This window comes from Dasypus novemcinctus, chromosome 7 (genome assembly GCF_030445035.2).
Source record: "Dasypus novemcinctus isolate mDasNov1 chromosome 7, mDasNov1.1.hap2, whole genome shotgun sequence".
Taxonomy (NCBI): domain Eukaryota; kingdom Metazoa; phylum Chordata; class Mammalia; order Cingulata; family Dasypodidae; genus Dasypus; species Dasypus novemcinctus.
In genome coordinates, this window is record NC_080679.1 from 25198599 (window position 1) to 25222936 (window position 24338).

At 41.4% G+C, this 24338-nt stretch overlaps 1 non-coding gene and 1 pseudogene across 1 annotated transcript; one reads left to right on the forward strand and one right to left on the reverse strand.

Moving 5' to 3' along the window:
• Positions 1-9588: 9588 nt before the first annotated feature.
• LOC111766378 (U6 spliceosomal RNA) lies at positions 9589-9695 on the reverse strand. Its single transcript, XR_002798448.1, has one exon. It is a non-coding gene; the product is annotated as a U6 spliceosomal RNA (small nuclear RNA).
• Positions 9696-21999: 12304 nt separating this feature from the next.
• Positions 22000-23255, forward strand: LOC101435088 (pyruvate dehydrogenase (acetyl-transferring) kinase isozyme 3, mitochondrial pseudogene; annotated as a pseudogene).
• Positions 23256-24338: the final 1083 nt, after the last annotated feature.

The following is a 24338-nucleotide window of genomic DNA, read 5'->3' on the forward strand; positions in this document are numbered from 1 at the left end:
GTATGTGGAGGTACTAATATGGGAGACCAGTGACCCTGGAGAACTAGAGAATACAATTACAGCTAACCATATAACGAAACTGGCCTCCCGGCCGTCCCCTGAAATGGTGTGTGGCCCTTGCAAACTTCTGTCATAGGAAAATGTGCTTCAAGGGTATGCCTAAACTCCTCCATACCTGTCGGAAACCTAACGTACAGAGGAAGATTCCAAAATCATACCACCAATACAATGGAGCCTTGGGGAACATGGAATGAATCTAACCTCATTCTCATAAATCATACTTTCCCCAAATAAATCGCAGTGGGGAACTCCACCGCAAAGGGACCCTTTACTGCCCCAAATGGTCTGTACTGGATTTGTAGGAAAGTCGCATTCCGAGAACTTCCCCAAAACTGGTGTGGTACTTGTATGCTTGGTGCAAATATGGCTGACAGGGAGCTGTACAGAACATATGTCCAGGGTGCATGGTAATGTTTGGATATACTCATAGTGGCAACAATTAAAAACCACAACAGGGGGGTACTGGGTTCCTGGTCAGTGGTGCTCTGTCGTGGTCCCTAGGGGAGCAGCGACAGTCTCCCAGGTGCAGCGGCAGGGACCGGGAAGGAGTGAGGGTTCAACAGTGAGCCCCTGACACTAATGACTATGCTTGTGAGCTGATAAGCCTAAAATAAGAACAAGGCCTAGAGCAGCATTGTGCCTGGGAATTTCCTCCTGTCAGCCTTCATGTTACTCAAATGTGGCCAGTCTCGAAGCCAAACTCAGCATGTAAATGCAATGCCTTCCCCCCAGCGTGGGACATGACACCCGGGGATGAGCCTCCCTGGCACCGAGGGATCACTATCAACTACCAACTGATGATGCAACTGGAAAATGACCTTATACGGAAGGTTCAATGCAGATCAGCAGAATATCCCTGTCTACATAAAATAACATGACTTTAAAATGCTGTTTGACCTAATGTAAGGGGGAAATGGAAAGGAGAAATGAGTTTATATGGCTACGAGTCTCTAAAAAAGAGTCTGGAGGCTGTCAGAAGGATTGCCCTTATGCACAACTGAGCAGAGTCTGAGAGACAGATAAAGCAGATACAACCCCCAGATATTGGTTCCTTTGAGGGCTAAAGAGACCCATGGGAGTTATGGTCATGGCTGATGGGGTTAACTACCAGGTCAGATGGCCCCTCTTTGGAACTGGTGTTTATGTGTGATGAATCTGGACTCAGATGGGATCTCTCTTCATAAGACTTTCATGCTAATGTGCTGGAGTTGCAGTTAGTGTTGGGGTTTAAGATATATTTAGGGGATTTGAATCTCTGGACTGACAATGTGATAGCCAGGTCCTGAGCCTCAACAGACTCCAGCACCTACAATCTGATTTATTGGACTCACCACACTCAGCTAAGATGGAGTTGAAGAAGGACAACCACCACACCATGGAGCCTAGAGTGATTACAACTGAAAGTGGGAGGATTGCATCCAGCATCCATGTGGAATCTGAGCCTCCTCTTGACATAGAGGTGCAATGGACACAACCAATCCAATGTCCACATAGAAAAGGTGGCATTGGATTGGGAAAAGTGGACATGGTGGCTGATGGGTATGGGGAAAGGCAGGAAGAGATGAGAGGTGGAGGCGTCTTTGGGACATGGAGCTGCCCTGGATGGTGCTTCAGGGGCAATCACCGGACATTGTAAATCCTCACAGGGCCCACTGGATGGAATGGGGGAGAGTATGGGCCATGATGTGGACCATTGACCATGAGGTGCAGAGGTGCCCAAAGATGTACTTACCAAATGCAATGGATGTGTCATGATGATGGGAATGAGTGTTGCTGGGGGGGGAGAGGTGGGTGGGGGTGGTGGGGTTGAATGAGACCTCATATATATATATATTTTTAATGTAATATTATTACAAAGTCAATAAAAAAAAAAAACCCTCCTTCTTCCTCATTCCCTTAACAGACGTGAAAGAGCTGAGCCAACCAATATATCAAAATGTGAGAGAAAAAAGCGCTGTCACTACCTGGGCAGATAATGAATGGCCCCCTGAGCATATGGTCCAGTACTCTGGACCAGCAACTTGGGCGGAGGATGGCATGTGGGGTACCGAACCCCTATCTATATGTTAAACGGAATCATCCACTTACAAGCTGTGGTAGAAATAATAACTAATGAAATCGCCCATGCTCTAACTTTACTAGCCCAACAGCAAACCAAATTCAGAAACGCTATCTATCAAAACCGTCTTGCCCTAGACTATCTCCAGGCAGCTGAAGGGGGAGTTTGCAGAAAGTTCAATCTCTCTAATTGCTGCCTTGAACTAGACAGCACCAGAAAGGTTATCAATGAAATTGCTCATGTTCCAGTGCAAATCTGGAATGGTTGGAATTTAAGTAGTCCCTTTGGAAATTGGCCGTCAATAGCAGAAAATTCCAAACTTCTAGTGGGAATAATTGTTGTCCTCGTAGGAGGATGCACCATACGCCCTTGCCTCTTCCCCTTCATTGTAAGCAGGACATGCACCCTAATAAATAGTACAGTGAAAACACAAACAGCTGCCCATCTCATGGCTCTATATACAAACCAGTCAGTCCAGAGTGACTCCGACACTAGTGATGCTGAAGCTTAACAACCTTAAGCAGGCATGAAAGGGAGGAAATAATATGGCCTGTGCATGAATTCAAACTTATCTAATTCTATATCCAAGTTTGCCTAGAAAGCCAATTAAGTGATAGAGGCTCTATAGGCTTTGAATATTCAGGAAGGATGCAGAATGAATGTGTATTTGAACTTACATCCAGATGGAATGTGGGCGATATATTAATTCGAGCATACATGGTATGTGGGCAATATGTTAATCCAAACCTAACTGGTATCCAAACAAACCCCTAAAACTCTAAGAAACTAACAAAGAAAGCTCTTTCTGTATAAGAGCTCCACTTGACCCCTGCTCCTACATCCTCTGTATAAAAGGAACCTAGAAATCTTATTCAGGGCTCAGATTTTTGGACAGAAGTCTGCCAGGCCCAGACAGATGTTAACAAATCTTCCTTCTGGGAAGTGGACATGGCTCTACTGATAGAGCATCTGCCTACCATATAGAAGGTCCAGGGTTCACTTCCAGGGCTTCCTGGCCTGTGGGGTAAGCTGGCCTACGCACAGTGCTGCAGCGTGCAAGGAGTAGCGTGCCATGCAGGGGTGTCCCTGCGTAGGGGAGCCCCACGAGCAAGGAGTGTGCCCCACAAGGAGAGCCTCCCCGGGTGAAAAAAGGGCAGCCCACCCAGGAGTGGCACTGCACTTGTGGAGAGCTGACACAGCAAGATGACACAAACAAAAAGAGACACAGATTCCCAGTGCCACCAAGAATGTAAGCAGAAACAGAAGAACACACAGCGAATGGACAGAAGAGAGCAGACAATGGGGGCAAGGAGGAAATAAAAAAATAAATCATTAAAAAAAAAATCTTTCTCAGAAATTTCTCCTGGCCTTCAATACCATGACCACTGGCTTCTCTCTGACGCTACAGTTACATTATGGTTTATGTTATGGTTTACATTTTAGACTGTATACTTTTATAAATTTTTGATTACATTATGGTTTAAATTTTAGACTATACATCTTTATAAAATTTTGGTGATATTTAACATGGCCTGTATCCATCATTGCAGAATCATGCAGAACACTTCCAGTGCCACCCATTTACCCCCTCTACCAACTATTCTATTCTTCTCTCCCCCTCCCCTCAGGGCCCAGAGTGACAACCAAGCTTCACTGCCTGAAGGACAAGATTCATAGATACTTGCAACAATGCTGAGAGCTTGACACCCTAGTATGTCATACCCATTGGGAGCCACCCATGCTCTCAAAAGACACCTTCCATTCTGTTAGAGAACATCAGGCCTCCCAGGATGGGGACATAACACCTTCCTGCTCATTGTATGGATCTCCATTCAATGATATAATACACTACGACATGATGAGCACTCACACACTCCCTAGAAGCCTGCCCCAGTTGCACCCTGTGCCAGATGCCTGGCAAACACCTTAAACCAGTAATCCTTCCTTATTATATTTCCTAAGGATTTTTCTCAACATTATAGTTTCAGCCACATACCTGACAATTTCCCATGTTCACTTGCTCTTCCCCCCACCACAACCCTCCCTCAATTCCTTAGACCATCCGACCCATCCTACCAACCCAGGCCACCCTCAAGTCTGTGAAGCCCAACCCAATAGTCTCCCTATACCCCCATCTTATCCCTTCACTGCACAACTACTTACCTCCACTTTATCATAGATTTCACCTGTGTGGACATTGGCTCACAAACTCCGCCGCCCCCGCCCCCAGTTTCCTGTAAGCCCATCTTCCAGTCTCAAGCTCTCTGTGTCTGCTCAATTTGCTTAATTCATATCACTGAGGTCATGTAATATTTGTCCTTCTATGCCTGGCTTGCTTCACTTAACATAATGTCCTCAAGATTCATCCATATTATCCTGTGTGTTAGTATTGTATTCCTTCTTACAGCTGAGTAGTATTCCATGGTATGTATATATCACATTTTGTTTATCCATTCATCTGTTGATGGGCATTTGGGTTGATTCCAACTTTTGGCAATAGTGAATAATGCCGCTATGAACATGGGTGTGTGTATATCGGTTCCTGTCCTTGTTTTCAGTTCTTCTGGGTATATAACAAGCAGTAGAATTACTGGGTCATATGGCACATCTAGAGCTAGTTTTTTGAGGAACTGCCAAACTGTTCTCCAGAATGGTTGGGTCCTTCTACATTTCCACCAGCAGTGGATGAGGGTTCCCATTCCTCCACATCCTCTCCAACACTTGTAGTCTTCTGTTTTTTTAAGAGCCACCAGTCTAATGGGTGTAAGATGGTATCTCATTGTAGTTTTGATTTGCATTTTCCTAACAGCTAGTGACGTTGAGCATCTTTTCATGTGCTTATTAGCCATTTGTATTTCTTCTTTAGAGAAGTGTCTGTTCAAATCTCTTGCACATTTTTTGAATGAGTTGTTTACCTGTTTATTTTTGAAATATAGGATTTCTTTATATACTTTGGATATTAGGCTCCAATCACTTATATGGTTACCAAATATTTTCTCCCATTAGGTAGGCGGTCTTTTCACTTTTTTTTTTTAAGATTTATTTTTTATTTATTTTTCTCCCCTTTCCTCCTCCAGTTGTCTTCTCTCTGTGTCCATTCGCTGTGTGCTCTTTTGTAACTGCTTCTATCCTTAGCAGCAGCACCAGGAATCTGTGTTTCTGTTTATTGCGTCATCTTGTTGTGTCAGCTCTGTGTGTGTGTGGCACCATGCCTGGGCAGGCTGCACTTTCTTTAGCACTGGGTGGCTCTCCTAATGGGGAGCACTCCTTGCGCATGGGCCTCCCCTACACAGGGGACACCCCTGCATGGCACGGCACTCCTTGAGGGCATCAGCACCGCACATGGGCCAGTTCCACACGGGTCAAGAAGGCCCGGGGTTTGAACCGCGGACCTCCCATGCGGTAGGCAGACGCCAAGTCCAAGTCCACTTCCCTCACTTTCTTGATGAACTCTTTTGAGGTGTAAAAGCCTTTAATTTTGAGGAGGTCCCAATTATTTATTTTTCCTTTCACTGTTTGTGCTTCGGGTATGAAGTTCTTGAAGCCATTTCCTATTACAAGATCCTGTAGATGCTTCCTTACATTGTCTTTCAAGGTATCTATGGTCTTCGCTCTTATATTTGATCTTTGATCCATCTTGAGTAGGCTTTTGTATCCCAGTTGATTGGGCTTAGTGGCCTTCTCAAATATCAGATGACTGTATATATGAGGATCTATATCTAAAATTCTCAATTTGGTTCCATTGGTCGGTATGTCTATCCTTGTGCAAATACCATGCTGTTTTGACCATTATAGTTTTCTAGTATGTTTTAAAGTCAGGTAGTGTGATTCCTCTGATTTCATTTTTATTTTTCAATACTTCTTTGCCTCTTCGGGGCCTCTTTCACTTCCAAATAAATTTCATAGTTTTTCCAGTTCATTAAAAAAATGTTGTGTTGATTTTTATTGGGATCACATTGGATATGTAGATCAGTTTGGGTAGGATAGACATCTTAATGATATTTAGTCTTCCTGTCCATGAACATGGAATATTCTTCCATTAATTTCAGTGTTCTTTGATCTCCTTTAACAGTGTTGTGTAGTGTTCTGTGTAAAAGTCATTTACATCTTTAGTTAAATTTATTCCTAGGGGTTTCATTTTATTATTTACCATTGTAAATGGTATTTTTTTCTTCATTCTTCCTCAGATTGCTCATTATTGATGTACAGAAATGCTACTGATTTTTGCACATTGATCTTATAATGTGAAACTTTACTGAACTCATTTATAAGTTCTAGAAGGTTTGTGGTAGATTTCTCAGGGCTTTCTATGTATAGGATCATGTCATCTGCAAATAGTGAAATTTTGACTCCTTCCTACCAATTTGGATGCCTTTTATATCTGTTTCTTGCCTCACTGCTCCAGCAAGTACTTCTAACACAATGTTAAATAGGAGGGGTGATAGTGGGCACACTCATCTTGTTCCTGATCTTAGAGGGAAAGATTTTAGGATTTCATCATTTTAAATGGTGTTAGCTGTGGGTTTTTCATATATATCCTTTATCATGTTCAGAAAGTTTCCTTCTATTCCTAACTTTTGCAGTGTTTTTAACAGGAAAAGGTGCTGTATTTTGTCAAATGCTTTTTCTGTATCTATAGATATGATCATGTGACTTTTTCCTTCACTCTGTTTATGTGGTATATGACATTGATTTTCTTAGGTTGAACCATCCTCGCATACCAGGGATGAAGCCCATTTTGTCATGGTGTATGATTTGTTTGATGTGTTCTTTAATATGATTAGCAAGTATTTTATTGAGGATTTTAGCATCTAGTGTCATTTGAGAGACTGGTCTGTAATTTTCCTTTCTTGTGGTGCCTTTGCTGACTTTGGTATTAGGTAATGTTGGTGTCATAGAATGAGTTAGACAATGTTCCTTCTATTTTGATTTTTTGGAATAGTTTAAGCAAAATTGGTGTTAGTTCTTTCCAGAATGTTTGGTAGAATTCACCTGTGAAGCCATCTGGCCTAGGGCTCTTCTTAGTTGGGAGGTTTTTAATGACTGATTCTATCTCTTTACTTGTGATTTGTTTGTTGAGATCATAGAATTCTTTCATCAATGTAGGCTGCTTATGTGTTTCTAGGAATGTGTCCATTTCCTCTAAATTGTCCTTCTTGTTAGCATACATTTTTCAAAGTATCCTCTTAAGATAGTCTTTATTTCTTTGGGGTGACTGGTGATGTCTCCTTTCTCATTTCTTCTTTTCTGTGTTTCCATCTTCTCTCTCTTTTTCTTTGTTAGTTTAGCTAAGGGTTTATCAATTTTATGGATCCTCTCAAAGAACCAGCTCTTTGTTTTGTTCATTTTTTTGAGTGCTTTCTTATTTTCTATTTCATTTAGTTCTGCTCTGATCTTTGTTATTTATTTCATTCTTCTTCCTTTGGGGTTACTTTGTGGTTTTTTCACTAATTCCTTCAAGTGTGCAGTTAGCTCTTTGATTTTAGCTCTTCATTTTTGATGTATGAATTTATGACTATGAATTTCCCTCTCAGTACAGCTTTTGCTGCATCCTGTAAGTTTTGATTTATTGTGCCCCCTTTCTCATTAGTTTCAAGGTAGTTACTGATTTCTTTTGAGATTTACTTCTTGACCCCCCTGTTTGTCTAAGAGTGTGTTGCTTAACTTTGATATCTTTGTGCCTAATCTGGTTCTCTGGCCCTTGCAGGTTTCCAGCTTCATTCCACTGGGGTCAGAAAAATTATTTTTTATAATTTCAATTTTCTTGAATTCATTGAGACTTTCTCTGTGGCCCAGCATGTGATCTATCATGGAGAATATCCATGTGCACTTGAGAAGAATGTATATTCTGCTGTATTTGGGTGTAATGGTCTGTGTATATCTATTAGATCCAGATCCTCTAATATATTATTCAAAGTCTTTGTTTCTTTATTGATTCTCTGTTAACATGTTCTGTCTAATGGTGATACTTTTGTATTAAAGTCCCTCCCCCCACCCTGCCCTGCCATGATTGTAGAGGTATTTTCCTCCATTTAGTTTTTCCAGTGTTTGCCTCATGTATTTAGAAGTGCCCTGGTTAGGTGCATAAATGTTTATGATTGTTCTTTCTTCTTGAAAGATTACTCCTTTTACTAATATGTAGTGTCCTTCTTTGTCTCTCACAATAGTTTTGCATTTAAAGTCTGTTTTGTCCAATATTAGAGTAGCTACTCCTGCCCTTTTTTGGTGATTGCTCCCTTGTAAGATTGCTTTCCAGTCATTCACTTTCAACCTTCTTGAATCCCTGGGTCTAAGGTGGGTTTCTTGTAGACAGCATATAGATGGGTCATATTTTCTTATCCATTCTGCCTATCTGTGTGTCTTGACAGGGGAGCTTAACCCATTAACATCCAGTGTTATTACACTCAAGGAATTACTTACATTAGGCATAATTTCTTTGGATTTGTGTACGTCATATGTTGTTTTTATTTCTCTTTTTGTCTTTTTAGTTGTTCTTACACTCTCCTCTAATTCTGTCCTATTATTTCTTTCCTCTTGCAGAACTCCCTTTAGTATTTCTCAAAGGGCAGTTTTCTTATTGGCATGCTCTCTTAGTTTCTGTTTATCTGTGAATATTTTGAACTCTCTCTCATTTTTGAATGCCAGCTTTGCTGGATAGAGTACTGTTGGCTGAATTTTTTTTTCTTTTAGTACCTTATGTCATACCAATGCCTTCTTGCCTACATGGTCTCAGATAAGAAATCAGCACTTAAATCTTATTGAGCTTCCCTTGAATGTCTTGGTTCTCTTTTCTCTTGCTGCCTTCAGTATTTTCTCTTTGCCTTGAGCATTGGATAATTTGACAAGTATATGTCTGGGGGTAGGCCTATTGGGATTTATACTGTTTGGGGTGCATTGTGCATCCTGGACATGTCCATCTATCTCCCTCAATAGGTTTGGGAAGTTTTCAGTCATTATTTCCTCCAACATGCCTTCTGTCCCCTTTCCCTTGTCTTCTCCTTCTGGGATACCTATAATGCACATGTTTGTGTGTTTTGTGTTGTCATTCAAATCCCTAAGACCCTGCTGGATTTTTAAAATCTTTTTATCTATCATTTCTACTATCTCTTTGATTTCAGATGAACTGTCTTCCACATCACTAATTCTTTCCTCTGCCTCTTCAAAATCTGCTGTTATTAGCTGAGAGTGTATTTTTTATTTCTTGGATTGTGCCATTCATCACCATCATATCTGATATCCTTTTGTGTATGTTTACAACTTCTTCAGTATGCTCTCTAAGTGTTTTCTTTTTTTTAAAGATTTATTTATTTATTTATTTATTTATTTCTCTCCCCTTCTCCCCACCCCCCACCCCAGTTGTCTGTTCTCTGTGTCTATTTGCTGTGTCTTCTTTGTCTGCTTCTGTTGTTGTCAGCGACACGGGAATCTGTGTTTCTTTTTTTTGTTGTTGCGTCATCTTGTTGTGTCAGAAAAATATGGAACGTTTCACAAATTTGCGTGTCATCCTTGCACAGGGGCCATGCTAATCTTCTCTGTATCATTCCAATTTTAGTATATGTACTGCTGAAGTGAGCACTCTAAGTGTTTTCTTAATATCCTTAATCTCTTCCTCTTCTTCTTTACATTGGTCTATGATATTTGTTTGGACAGCTTTGATTAGTTGTTTGATGTTCTGCTCCTCTTCCTGGTTTTTAGTTTGTTCATTGGATTGGGCCATGTCTTCCTGATTATTGGTATCATTTGTAATTTTATGTTGTGGTCTGGTCATCATTTTATCTTGATGGATTTTATCTTGATAGCTTCTCCACCTAGTCTCAGGTTTTATTGAGGTGCTGTTTTTGTATTTGTGTTGTTTCTCTTTGGACTTTGTTCTTCTTCTTCTAGTTCCTCTTGGTTGTCTAAGTTCCCTTGAAGGAAAAAGATTAGGGCAAGAGAAATCAAAAGAGGTAAGAAAAGAAAAAGTATAATAATAGGATTGATAGTAAATGTTAGCATAAGAACCATATAAGCCCTAGGAGAATGAATATCAAACTCATGTAAGTTGTGTACTGTTATAGGAATGAAAAAGTGGAGTACCTACAATGAGATGAGAAACCAAATATGGAAAAGAATATAGTATGAATTAAAGGGCCAGCATGATCAGGAGAGATGGAAAGAGATAAGAAAGGACAATAACAGAGAGTTAATAAAAGATAGAAAACAGAATAGAAGTGTTAGAAATAAGAAACCAGAAAAATTGGGGCCTAAACAAAGAGAGATGAAATGTAAGAGCAACAACACAAGGTGGAAGATGGTAAAATGTAGGAAGGAAAAGAGGTAACATTGGTAGCCAAAATCAGTACACACAGAAAAGAGGAAAATGAAGACAAGGAAGCAGAGCAAACAAGACCTGAACCAGCACCTAATAGAAAAAAAATAAAGGAAAAAAGGGTGTGGGGATAAAGAGGAAGGAAAGACAAGAAAACAAACAAACAAACAAACAAAGAGCAGACAGGCCCTCGATCAAGGAGTCGACCAAACATTAAGAAAAACCAGACTTCCCTCTTATGCACCTGTGGAGCATGTCAGGTTGCTAGTGTTTATCAATCAATTACCCTGCAGCTTTCTCACTGCAGATTTTGAAGTGGGTTTTAGTGAGTAAACTAAGTTAAATTATGTAACAAAAGTAATCTTTTTTTTTTTTAGGAAATATAAGAGACCCAAGGGAAGGTAATACAAGGATAATGTCTATGTTTTCCCTTTCTCAAAGTATCAGCTAGATGTTTAATATTCCAGTGGGTCACAAGGAGCTGGAAACTGAACCAGAGACCTTGTATATTCAAGGCTGAAACTCCTCCACTGAGCCAAACCCTCCTTCCGGGCCAACCTGCTCCTCAGAAAGTCCCCTTCCCAGGGCTAGATTGATTTTTTGTAATTGAATAAACTGATTAGGAATCTGCCCTTCCCCCTTTCTCCCTTCCTCACTTCCCTCTCTCCCAGGGCAGCAGGAAGTCCATGTGAGAGCTCCCATCTGAGATTCAAATGGGACCCTGATGAATCCACTCACCACAGAAAACAATGACTCTCAATCTCAGAGAGAGCACACACACCTTGCCAGGAACCCTAAATATGTTTTTGGAAGCCTACCAAGAACTTCATACTGTTCCCCTTTCTTTAGGTATTTCATACAGACTAGTTAATTGCCTGACTCCACCTTCTCCCGGACCAATTTTCCCTATCCCAGGGCATTTAGGTAAATCAGGCTGCCTCAGCAGATTTGCCTCTCACTCTTCCTAGTTTCTCCTCGAGCCAGCTGGTATGCTCCTCAAAGCTCAAAAAGGGGTGGTTCAGACAATTGAAATTGCATTTGTCAGACCCCTCTGAAATTAAGTTAAAGGAAGAAATGTAGATCTGCCTTTTCTTAAATGGATAAAGTAGATTTCGTTGGTTGCTAATTGTAATTTATTAAGCTTTTTTTAAGGTCAAGTAACTAGTTTGGTTATGGTTAATTATAAGGAGTTTGTAAATGCATCTTTTACCCTGAAGCATTTATTTTTTTTTAAGATTTTTTTTTTATTCCCCACCCCCACCCCTGTTGTATGTTCTCTGTGTCTGTTTGCTATTTGCTGGGTGTTCTTCTTTGTCCACTTCTGTTGTTGTCAGCGGCACGGGAATCTGTGTTTTCTTTTTGTTGCGTCATCTTGCTGCATCAGCTCTCTGTGTGTGCAGCGCCATTCTTGGGCAGGCTGAACTTTCTTTTGTGCTGGGTGGCTCTCCTTATGGGGCGCACTCCTTGCACGTGGGGCTCCCCTATGTGGGGACACCCCTGCGTGGCACGGCACTCCTTGCGTGCATCACCACTGTGCGTGGGCCAGATCCACACAGGTCAAGGAGGACCGGGATTTGAACTGCGGACCTCCCATGTGGTAGACGGATGCCCTAACCACTGGGCCAAGTGTGCTTCCCTACCCTGAAGCATTTAAATAACTAATTTCAGGAAGTCATTATTGATTAGAAACCTAAATTGATATTAATAACAAAAAGTAACTTCATAGCAGGGGAACATGTTAGAGGTCACCTCAATCTGTATATTAAAGTGGTGTAAAGAAAGACACACTTGATTCCATAGGGAATCGTAGGTTTTCATAAATAATGAAGAAAGTAGTTTTTCCTGTGCTGCTAAAGTAAATACCTGTTAATTAATGTAAAGGTATAGAAGTAAATAGCAAAGTACTGAAATACTTAAGTTCATTTGATATGTTATGTATTGCATTGGAAGTGTTTAGAAAGTGTATAAAGGTTAAAAGAGATAGACGTCAGTATTGTCAAGCTCTCTTGTGCATTCCAGTCAGGCCCAAATACCCTGCATGGTGCCTCTCCATTTGAGTTATTGGCTAGGTTGGTCACTGACACCCCAAAAAATAAAAGTATCTACTACATCTCTGCTTATGCTACTGAAGTGGAGGGACAGTATGTCGCAGTCTCAGATTCCTGCAGCAGCCAGTGATGGTTCGATATTGCCATTTGTACAATGGACATTGCATCCATACTGGCTCGTTTCATAGTACCAAAGGGAGCTATGGTACCGGGCCAGTGAAACACGGGAGCCTTACCTTCTTAGTCTCTCTGTAGGATCAACAGTGAAGGGCACACCAAGTGAAGCAACAATTACTAGAGTGATGTGAGTAGAACTTAAGCAAACACAATTGGCAGTATGGCTTGCTCCCACAGAGAGATAACATGCATGGTATTGCAAACCTGGAGCTTATATCTATTAACTGTGGCTCAGAGGAAATTGCTCATTATCAGTATTAAGTACTGTACCTATATGCCTGATGATTATAATAATACCTTCTATTCTAGATCATATTCGTAGGGTATTGAACATGTTAAAAGTCTGGTAAACATAATTCATTTTAGAAGTAATTAATGAACATTCATGTAAGATAAAGGAATAGCTCTCTTAAGTACTGTTTTTATTTTGCTTGCCATATGCTTGTCTTGTGTTGCTGTATTGTACTCGTGAGTTTATGTCCGGGGCGGTGCCTCTCTTCATACCACTCCCAGCTGTCCTAAGTATAACCACTGCCATGGGAAAACTGAGGTTGGCAATTTATACAAAGCCCAGCTTGTCTACCATAATCTCTCCCTAGAGTTTCCTGACAGCATAAAAGAACTCAAAAACAGGAAAGAAAAAGAAAAAAAGAATGCTGTTTCCCATCAACTATGGGAAGATGCAGCCTCTGAAGCCACCTGGCCTTTCTCACTCTCATGGTCCAGTATGTCATGGCTAGCCCCTTCCTGGGCCTGCCTATAACAACTTTCTTTATTCTTTCAGTGAAACCATGTACCTTAAATTCCTACTAAGTTTATTTCTTCCAGAATCAAGGCTTATTTACCATGTGGGGATTTCATCCAACCCCACCCATGGTACCAGACTCATCTTCCTCCACCATGATAGAATAGCAAGAGAGTTTTACACCATGCCATGTAGGGCCTACTGCCCCAAATGAGCAGGAAGTAGTTACAGAAGAATGACCATTGTCCCTCAGCACCCCTTTAAGAAGAATGATGTAAACCATCTGAGGGGGGAGTTGAGGGAGGTTAGTTTAGGGAATGGGGAGATGAGGCTAAAACCTGGCAAAAAACATGGCTGTGAAACATGTGGTCATGGAACACCACCTGGAAATCCTTGAGGGAAAGACCCCACCAGAAGGCTGCTGGAAGAGAGAGAACCTAGCCCTGAGACCTCCATTTGGAATGAGATTTTGTCTGGAGTCAAAGGAAAGCCCTGGATATCTTAAGGGGCCTCAACATTTGGCCTCCTGGGGAACTGATGGATGAGGTAGTCAATCAAACAGCAAAAAGCTGAGACTCCTCTCCTGAACATTAGCAAGGGGAAGAATAACTAGTAGTTTAAAAAGTAACCACATGGGAAGTACACTTGGCCCAATGAATAGGGCGTCCACCTACCACATGGGAGGTCCGCGGTTCAAACCCCAGGTCTCCTTGACCCATGTGGAGCTGGCCCATGCACAGTGCTGATGCCCGCAAGGAGTGCCATGCCAAGAAGGGGTGTTCCCCGTGTAGGGGAGCCCCACGCGCAAGGAGTGTGCCCTGTAAGGAGAGCCACCCAGCACGAAAGAAAGTGCAGCCTGCCCAGGAATGGCGCCACACACATGGAGAGCTGACACAAGATGACGCAACAAAAAGAAACACAGATTCCTGGTACCACTGATAAGGATAGAAGCAGTCACAGAAGAACACACAGCCAATGGACACAGAGAGCAGGCAACTGGGGGTGGGGGAAGTGAGAGAAATAAATAAAAGATAAATCTTTAAAAAAAGAAAAAAAAAGTAACCACACAAGCGAAATCTCTGTCTGCCTGGAGCAGCCTACACCTATACCTGGGATGTGTAATCTGTTTTGTCTCCTGTTTCTGTTCCCTTCTCCCATGTTCTCAACAAACTACTGACCTAGCTAAACTGGCATGTTCTTAAATTCTTTTATGTAGCATAACCAAGAATCCAGAGGAATCCAGCTTCAGCAGGACCTAAGGAACATACTTGTCCAGCAGGAAGTATCAGGGTCTGGGAAAGGGGCAGTCCACCCCAATAGCAGGGTGACTTAGGGAGATCCTCTGTGCTAGGACTAGGGCTTCCTCTGCGTGGACTCTGCACCCAGCACTTCAACTATCTCTTGGTGGGAGTACTGCGAAGTTTGGAGAAGTCAAGAGCTTTCGAAGGCCAGGAGACCCCTCCCAAAGAGACTTGTGCCTGCCGGCAGGTTCACCACCACTAAGCACTGTGATCCCAGTAGTCACTTCCAAGAGCTTCAGCAATCACAGTCTGCTGTAGCTAAACAGGCTGCTGGGTTTCTTAAGCATGACCTGGATTGTTGAGTGTCTTGGCCGAGGGGAGAGAAATCTGGTAAGCAGAAAGGCAAAGGTCTTCTTCTGGCAGGTTAGTTTAGGTAAAGGGAAGAAGAGTCAAAGATCTGGCAGAAAAACATGGCCACAAAGCACGTGGCCATGGAACCCTGTCTGGAAACCTCCTGAGGGTAAGACCGCCACCAAGAAGGCTGCCAGAAGGACTCCACAAGAACCCCTTTGGAACAATTGGAACTAGATCTCACTGGGGTTGAGGGAAAGTCCCAGATATCCCCAAGGGGGCCTCACCATTGGTTCCTTGGGGAACTAACCAATGAGGGAATGAATCAGAACAGCAAATAGCTGAGACCCCTCCCCCAATATCAGGAAATGGAGGAGTAAATAATAGCTTAATAAAGAGACCCCTATAATCCACAAATGCTCTCTATATCTGGAATAGCCTACAGCTATTATCCCATTTCTCAGTAAACTACTGGCATAACTAAACCACCATGTTTTAAAATGTTTTATATAATACAGCCAAGAACCTAGAGGAATACATCATCCCCAACACCCCTAGACTTCACTCTGATCCCTGAATTATGGGAACCAACCAAGCAAAATAATAAAATATTATAGTTTTTAAGATACAGTATGCCTCACTCACTCCAAGCCTGACAAAGTAGGGCTTTTCAAACTGTAGTTTGAGACCAAATTCAGTGGGTTGGTACAGAAAAATTTTTAATAAAATGGAAAAGAATAAAATAGTATAGAAAATATTGCCAGAAGAAAAGTGTTGCTCCATGAATCTTGTGCTATTTATATGAATGGATAAATAAAATGTGGTATATACATACAGTGGAATACTACTCAGCTATAAGAAGGAAACAGTACAAACACATGTGATAACATGGATGAATCTTGAGGCCCTTATGTTCAGTGAAGCAAGTCAGGCATTGAAGGATAAATATTATATGACCTCTCTGATATGAAACAAGCAAACCAAGCTGTCTCAGAGAGCTAGAGACTGGAAGATAGGCTTAAAGGAATTTGAGGGGGAGGGGAAGGTTGTGAGCTGATGCCTACATGGGCGAAATTTATGATAAACTGGAGGTAAGAATTTGTACAGGGAAGGGATAAGATGGGGGCATAGAGATACCTTGGGTGGGACTTTGTGGGCTTGAGGGGGGCTAGGGTTGGGAGGATGGGTCAAATGGCCCAAGGAATTGGGGGGAGGATTGAGGGGAACAGTTGAATATGGGAGACTGTTAGGTATATGGTTGAAACTATAATGTTGAGAAAACTCTTTAGAAAATATAATAAGGAAGGATTACATGTTTAAGGTGCTTAAGGGGAGGGGCATCTAGTACAGGGGCAGGCTTCTAGGAGTGTGTGAGTGCTCATTTTGACATAGTGTGTTATATCATTGGGTGGAGACCTATACAATGAGTGTGAAGGTGTACCCACATCCTGGGGAGACCTGATGTTCTCAAACAAAGGGAACTGTGACACTCAAGAGAATCAGTGGCTCCCAATCAGTTAGGGCAGTCTAGTATGTCAAGCCCTCAGCATTGGGAAACAGACTTGGCCCAGTGGTTAGGGCTTCCATCTACCACATGGGAGGTCTGCCATTCAAACCCCAGGCCTCCTTGACCGTGTGGAGCTGGCCCACGCACAGTGCTGATACGCGCAAGGAGTGCCCTGCCACGCAGGGGTGTCCCCGCGTAGGGGAGCCCCACGTGCAAGGAGTGAGCCCCGTAAGGAGAACTGCCCAGCGCGAAAGAAAGTGCAGCCTGCCCAGGAATGGTGCCGCACACACGGAGAGCTGACCCAACAAGATGACGCAACAAAAAGAGACACAGATTCCCTTGCCGCTGACAACAACAGAAGCGGACAAAGAAACAAGACACAGCAAATAGACACAGAGAACACACAACTGGGGTGGGTGGGGGAGTGGGGGAGATAAATAAATAAATAAATAAATCTTAAAAAAAAAAAGCCCTCAGCATTGTTGCAAGTATCTGTAAATCTGGTCCCTCAAGTAGTGAAGATTGATTGTCACTATGGGCCCTACGGGGAGGGAGAGAGAGGTATGGAATAGATGGAAGCAGGGTAACTGGGGGGTAATGGAAGTGCTCCATAAAATCATATAATGATGGATATAGGACATGTTAACTTACACCAAAAGTGTATAAAGTCTATAAGCTAAAATGTAAATCATAATGTAAAACATAAGGAAACCAAAAATTTTTAAATGTGTACAGTCTAAAACATAAACCATGATGTAAACCAAAATGGAACCATATTTGATAGCTATGTTTTAAAATCTGTACATCAGCTGCAGCAAATATAACAAGAACATGTAAAAAGATCATTTCTGGGGAAAGGGAAAAAAGGTTTGATGTTGGATATGTGGGAGTCCCCTATATTGTATATGTGAATTACTGTGATCTAAAACTTTTTTGAAGACAAAATTTAAAATTAGGAAAAAAAAGAAAGAAAAGATGTAGACACTGAGGAAGAAATGAAGGAAAGTGCCTTGCCACTGTACACACAAGGCAATACCTAGTACAGTGATGAAAGGCAAAATGTTAAAAACAAAGCTTTATAATATTTTTCATTTTTAAAATACACCAATTTATTTTTACTTTATTTTAGTATTTCTAAATTAGTATGTATTCTATTTCTAAACTTTAAACCCATCACTATATTTCAATTTCCTATTAATTGAATTTGGCAATATATTAGGCTTCATTGTTGAAGAAATGTTGGCCCACAGAGAGGTTCAACTATGGCAGGGGAGGAACACGGGTGTGGGGTATTATTGATGGGGGGTACATGGGTGGGAGGAGAATTTCTCCAGGGCATGTATATAGGGGACATAAAAATGTTCTGATATATGTTGGGTGTTTTCATAGTAGTTACAGTTACAAACATCAACTGAGGGAGTGCTGAGTTCCTACCCAGGGGAGCTCTGTCACATTCCCAAATGGAACAGCAGTAATCCCCCAAGTGCAATGGCAAAGACCAACAAAGAAGGATGGTCCAATGATGAGCCCTTGATACTGATGACGATGCTTATGAGCCTGTGTGCCTGAAATATGAACTAGGCCTAGAGGTGCAGGGGGCCTAAGAGTTACCTCCTGAGAGCCTTCATGTTGCTCAAATGTGCCCACTCTCTAGGCCAAACTCAGTATGTAAATGCATTACATTTTCCCCAGCATGGGACATGACCCACAGGGGTGAGCCTCCCTAGCGCTGAGGGATTACTACCAATCAGTAACTGGTGATGCAACTAGAAAGAGACCTTGAGTAAAACGGTCAACTCAGACCAGCAGAATACTCAGCCTACATGTAGGATCATATGTTAAAAACTGCTTTTTGACCTTGAATAAAAGGAGGAAATGCCAAAGACAAATGAGTTTATATGGTTAAGAGTCTTCAAAAAAGAGTCAGGAGGTCATCAGAGGGGTTGTGCTTATGCACACCTCAGCAGGACCCCAGAAAAAGCCAAAGTAGATACAACCCTTGGTACTTGTTCTCCTGAAGGCTACAGAGACCCACAGGGTATATGGTCATGGCAGATGGATCTGGAGTTCTGTGCCATGTCAGAGGGCCCTACTTTGGAATTTGTGTTCCTAAGTGTGATGGAGCTGGACTCAGATGTGACCTTTCTATACATGCCTCTTCTGACACTTTTACTGAACCTGTGGTTGGTGCAAGGGATGGTGTATACTCAGGGGACGTGAATCTCTGGACTGCCCATGTGCCAGCTGGGCCCTGAGCCTCAGCAGAGTTGTAATTCCTACCCTCTGGTTCTTTGGACTTATCCAGGTCAGCTAACAGGGAGGTGAAGATGGCCAGTCACCACACCAGGGAATCAAGAGTGCCTACAACTGCAAGTAGAAGAATTGTGTCCTTCATCCATGTCGTATCTAAACTCCCTCTTGATATAGAGGTGGAGTGGACATCACCATCCCAGGGTCCACAGAATATGGATTAGAGTGGACTTACTGATAATTCTACTATAAAACTATCATGACTAGTAATAAAAGAAATTTTAGCAATGAGGTGGAGAAAGTGGCCACAGTAGTTGCTGAGGGGAGGGAGAGGGAAGAAGAGATGTGACGTGGGGGTATTTGAGTTGTCCTGAATGAAATTGCAGTGTCAGATGCTGGATTTTATATATCCTGCCATAACCCACTGAATGTACTGTTTTTTTATATTTATATATAAATATATACGTATAAATAACATGTTCAAAAAGTTAAAAGCATGACTTGTACAAATAGAAAATAAGAACATGGCAAGAATTATTTGACCCATTAATGAGCACTAAGCAGGATAGGAAAGATGGTTCTAAAAGCATTTGAAGACTTGGTATTTCTTGGCAGCCAGAGGAGAGAAAAAGCATATAAGTTCAAAGGGACAATTAGACTGACAGCTGAGGCGACTGTGTGGATTTTTCACTTTTCCCATTACGATTCCTAGAGCTTCTTGAATCTTTGACTGAATATCTTTCATTAGTGTTGGGAAATGTTCAGCCTTCTCTGTTCAAACATTGCTTCTACCCCACTCCTCTTCCTGCTCTCCTTCTAGGACACCAAGTTGTCCATACATTAGAATTTTCACAGTATTTTCTTACCCTCTCTTCTGTATTTTCTCTCCTTTTGTCTTTTCTAGCTGACTAATTTCATGTATCCATGAGTTCTTAATCTCTATTTTTAAATTTCTCAGTTTTTTGTTTTATTAGTTCCAAACCAGTGTCTTTTCATGGATTCTAGTTTTATAACAAATCTCTTACTCTGATCTTTAATTTTCCCCTTTACTTTTGTAAGCATAGCAGTCTTTAGGATTATGACTGGCAGTTACAATAAGGGAACCCCTGTGGGACAGTGCCTATGGCCTGTTGTCTTAGGTGCTTTGTTCATATTACCATATTTTTTCCTAGGCCTGGCTACTTTCGATTGTGCACAGGAAAATATATTCTTTAAGTTATTAATGACACTAATTTGAGACTTAGGATGATTCTATTTTCCTCCAGTGAAGATTTACTGCTGTTTCTAACACTTGCCTGAAGGCAAGACCCATCACACCTTATTTTCTTTCAGGTGTGAAATACCTTGAAGCCTTCAGAGAGCTGGTCTTTTCCAGGCTTAGTCCATTTGGGTCCCAGGACCAAGTTGAGGTTAAACAGACCTGGACTCCAACTTTTCTCCCTACAATATCTGCACACTCAACCACTCAGCTTCTCAGTTTCCCCTTCTAAAACTGGCAAAAATCACCAGTAGGAAAACACCCAACAGCCTAATTTACCTCCAGATTTCTATCTTCTCTCAGTTCTTTCCTGGCAATTTTTCGTTATGTTGTTTGCTCTCTGGTGCTCATGCTTTCAATAAATGCAACAAGACAGTTGAATCAGGCATTAACACAAGCAGAAATCCAATGTCTGCTTATTTGTCGATCCTTTTTTCTTTCCCCCACTGGTTCATTGTGTCAATATTTGATATTTTTAACCTTTTAAAAATTGACTAATGATTCTTATTTCTTAATACATGCTTTGAAGGCTATACATTTTCCTGTGATACTATTTTGGACATACACAACAGGATTCAATACATACTTTCTCTCATTGTCATTCATGCCAAATTGTCTGCAATTCCTCTGATTTCCTGTTTAACCTAAGAGCATGTAGAACATGTAGAAAAGTGTTTTTATCTACAGGGAAATAATTGTTTCGTTCTTTTGCTTTGAATGGGGCCATTCTTTTGTTATTAATGCTTAATGCTTTCGGATTGTGGTCAGGGTATATGTGTGCTTTTTTTTAGAATTATTGACATGTTTTGATGGTCTAGTGCTTGTTTCTTTTTCTCAAGTTCCATGTGTATTTTTGAAAACTGTATATTCTGTTTATTAGCTCATTGATTTTGTTATTTAAATCCTATGTAATCTTACTTATTTTTGTCCTTGTGATTTGTTAACTTCTGAAGCGTATATGTTTAAGTGTTCCAAAATTATTATGGATTTGAAAATTTGTCAATTTTTTTTTTTTGGTATTTCCAAACAGCTTTTGTTTTATATTTTGCAGATCTGCTTTTAGGTATATAAAGGTTCATGACATCTATTTTTGGTGGATGACATATTCTATAAATTTGAAATATTCAATTACATTGAATTTAGTTTGCTTAATTCTAATGTTTCTGTTCCTAGTTTATTTTTGTAAGCATTTGCTTAGTACATATTTATATATCATTTTATTTTAAATTATTCTAAGTTATTTTGATTCATAAGTATCTCTAATAAATGGCATACAGGTACATTTTTATAATTTTAGGATAAGTTTAAAAAATAAGTGCAGAAGCAGATTTTGCTCAAGTGATTGGGCTCCTGTCTACTTGGGCGGGAGGGGGGGTGGTGTCCTCCTGGTAAAGGCGAGCTGACCTGTGCCAGGGAGAGCTGGCCCCACGCTGTGGTGAGCCGGCCCGTGGGAAGAGCTGACACAACAAGATAACACAGCAAACCCAGAGGAAAGACAATGAGAGACTGGACAAACCAGGGAACAGAGGTGGCTCAAATAACTGAATGCCCCCTCCCACATCAGAGCTCCAGGATAGGTTTCCCATGACTCCTAAAGAGAAGATGGAAAGAGAACACAAGCAGACGCAGAAGAATGTGCAGCAAATGGACACGTAGAGCAGACTAGCGCAGGCAGCAAGGCGGGGAGGGGGGAGGGAGGGGGGGAGGGGGAGAGGTGGGAATTAATAAATCTTAAAGATAAATGAAGTGAAATAAAATGAAAAATCTAATGTGTGGACAGTTAATAGAAAAGAAATTATAAATGACTTTAAACATATACAAAATATTCAAAATTACTTTCAATAAGAAAAAGATAAATCAAAACTATATAAAGGAGCCGAGCTGGAGGCCAGGCTACGCGCCTGGCAGACGTGCCCGACCCGCGCCCCTCGGCTGCAGTGGACCCTTGCGGCGGGCGCGGGCGTCCGGGCGGGCCTGCGAGCCGCCCCGGCGAGGATGCGGCTGTTCCAGTGGCTGCTGTTCCAGTGGCTGCTCAAGCAGCCGGTGCCCCAGCAGATCGGGCGCTACTCGCGCTTCTCGCCGTCGCCGCTTTCCATCAAACAGTTCCTGGAGCCGGGAGAGACAATGCATGTGAGAAAACATCGTGTACGTGTACGTTTCTACAAAGGAGCTTCCTGGGCGACTGGCTAGCATAATGAGAGAAGTGAATCTTCTGCCAGATAACTTGCTTAACCGTCCTTCAGTGGGATTAGTTCAGAGTTGGTATATGCAGAGCTTCCTTGAACTTCTAGAATATGAAAATAAGAGCCCTGAGGATCAGCAGGTTTTGGATAACTTTCTACAAGTCCTGATTAAAGTAAAAAAATAGACATAATGATGTGGTTCCTACAATGGCCCAGGGAGTGATTGAATACAAGGAGAAATATGGATTTGATGCTTTCATCAGCAGTAACATCCAGTATTTTCTGGATCGGTTTTATACCAACTGCATTTCTTTCCACATGCTCGTTAACCAGCATGCACTTCTGTTTGGTGATGACCCTAATCCTGCTCATCCTAAACACATAGGGAGTATCCCACTTGTAATGTGGCTGATGTAGTGTAAGATGCATATGAAACAGCCAAGATGTTGTGTGAACAGTATTACCTGGTAGCTCCAGAGCTGGAAGTTGAAGAATTCAATGCCAAAACTCCAGACAAACCTATTCAGGTAGTTTATGTGCCCTCACATCTGTTTCACATGCTATTTGAGTTGTTCAAGAACTCAGAGCAACAATAGAATTACATGAAGATAGAAAAGAGGGCTACCCAGCTGTTAAGACCCTTATTACATTGGGCAAAGAAGACTTATCCATTAAGATAAATGACCAAGGTGGTGGTGTCCCACTGCGAAAAATAGATCGTCTTTTTAACTATATGTATTCCTACATGTAGTATATGTATAGCCTACAAAAGCTGCCCCTTTGGCTGGATTTGGTTATGGTTTGCCAATTTCTTGTCTGTATGCTAGATATTTTGAAGGAGATCGAAAGCTTTATTCCATGGAAGGAGTGGGTACCGATGCAGTCATTTATTTGAAGGCCCTTTCAAGTGACCCATCTGAGAGACTTCCGGGCTTTAATAAGTCAGCATGGCACCATTACAAGACCACACCAGAAGCTGATAATTGGAGCAATCCTAGCAGAGAACCCAGAGATGCTTCAAAATACAGGGCTAAACTATACAAGAACAAGACGAATAGAACTCTCTAGAGAACCAAATACGCTGGTCATCTCTGTGAAGAAAGATTGCCTTCTTCAAGTCAACCATAGAGACCTTCTTGCCTCCACCAACTCTGAGTGTGGCACCTTAGTAATTCCAGTCCTTGAATGTTTTTCTCTGTATCAGCTGGACCTTTTCCTTGGAAGCCCTTGCTGTAGCTACTCTAGCTCTTCCACTAAACTAGTAACTTAGTACCTTGCTCTGTGGTATGATTGGTGTCAGGTACAAAAGAACATGGAGCCTCCCGTGGGCTCTCGTGTCCTCATAACCTACATTTCATAATCATAGTGGTGTGTGCCTACAACCTTCACAGAATTCTGAGCTCTCTCCCCATTCCAGACACAGCAGGTGCCTACTTTTACTCTTTGTGATCAAATACCATGTTTATGTCAAACTTACTGACTAGGACCCAGGGAATCTGGGAGTTGAAGACATCATCTGAGCTTGTCTTGATAAATCAGTCCCAGAGCTCTTCCTCCCTCACGTGCATCCCACTTCCACACTCTGATTTAGACTTTTGCCTTCCTCCATCTGATCATGTTCTCATTGTGAGGTGTGGGTAGTTTCATGTTAGAGTTTACTCATTGAAGCATTGATTTTATTTGAAAATGTATTTGTATACACTTCCATTCTGTTGATTAAAGCATTCCAAAAGTTGAGGAAAAAAAAACTACATAAAAAACCAATTTCACCTATAAGATTGGCACAAATCAAAAGTTTGATACAGTATGTGGTTGAAGGTGTGGGGAAACAAACTCTTAGTCATGGTTCAGGGGAGTACAAATTGCTATGCAGCCTTAAAAATTCAAAATGCATCTACCTTTTGAAACAGCAATCCTACTTCTGTGGATTTATTCTATAAATGTACTAGTGTATTTACCAAAAATATTTACGAGGCTATTTATTGCAGTTCTATTTGTACAGGTAAAGAAAATATTATAAACAATATAAATGCCCATCAGTAGGGGGGAAATGAAATACTGTATGGTTATTCCATGCACTGGAATCATTAGCAGCTTTGGATATGAATGATGCAGCTCTCTTCCTACTAATACAGAAGAATTTCACACATA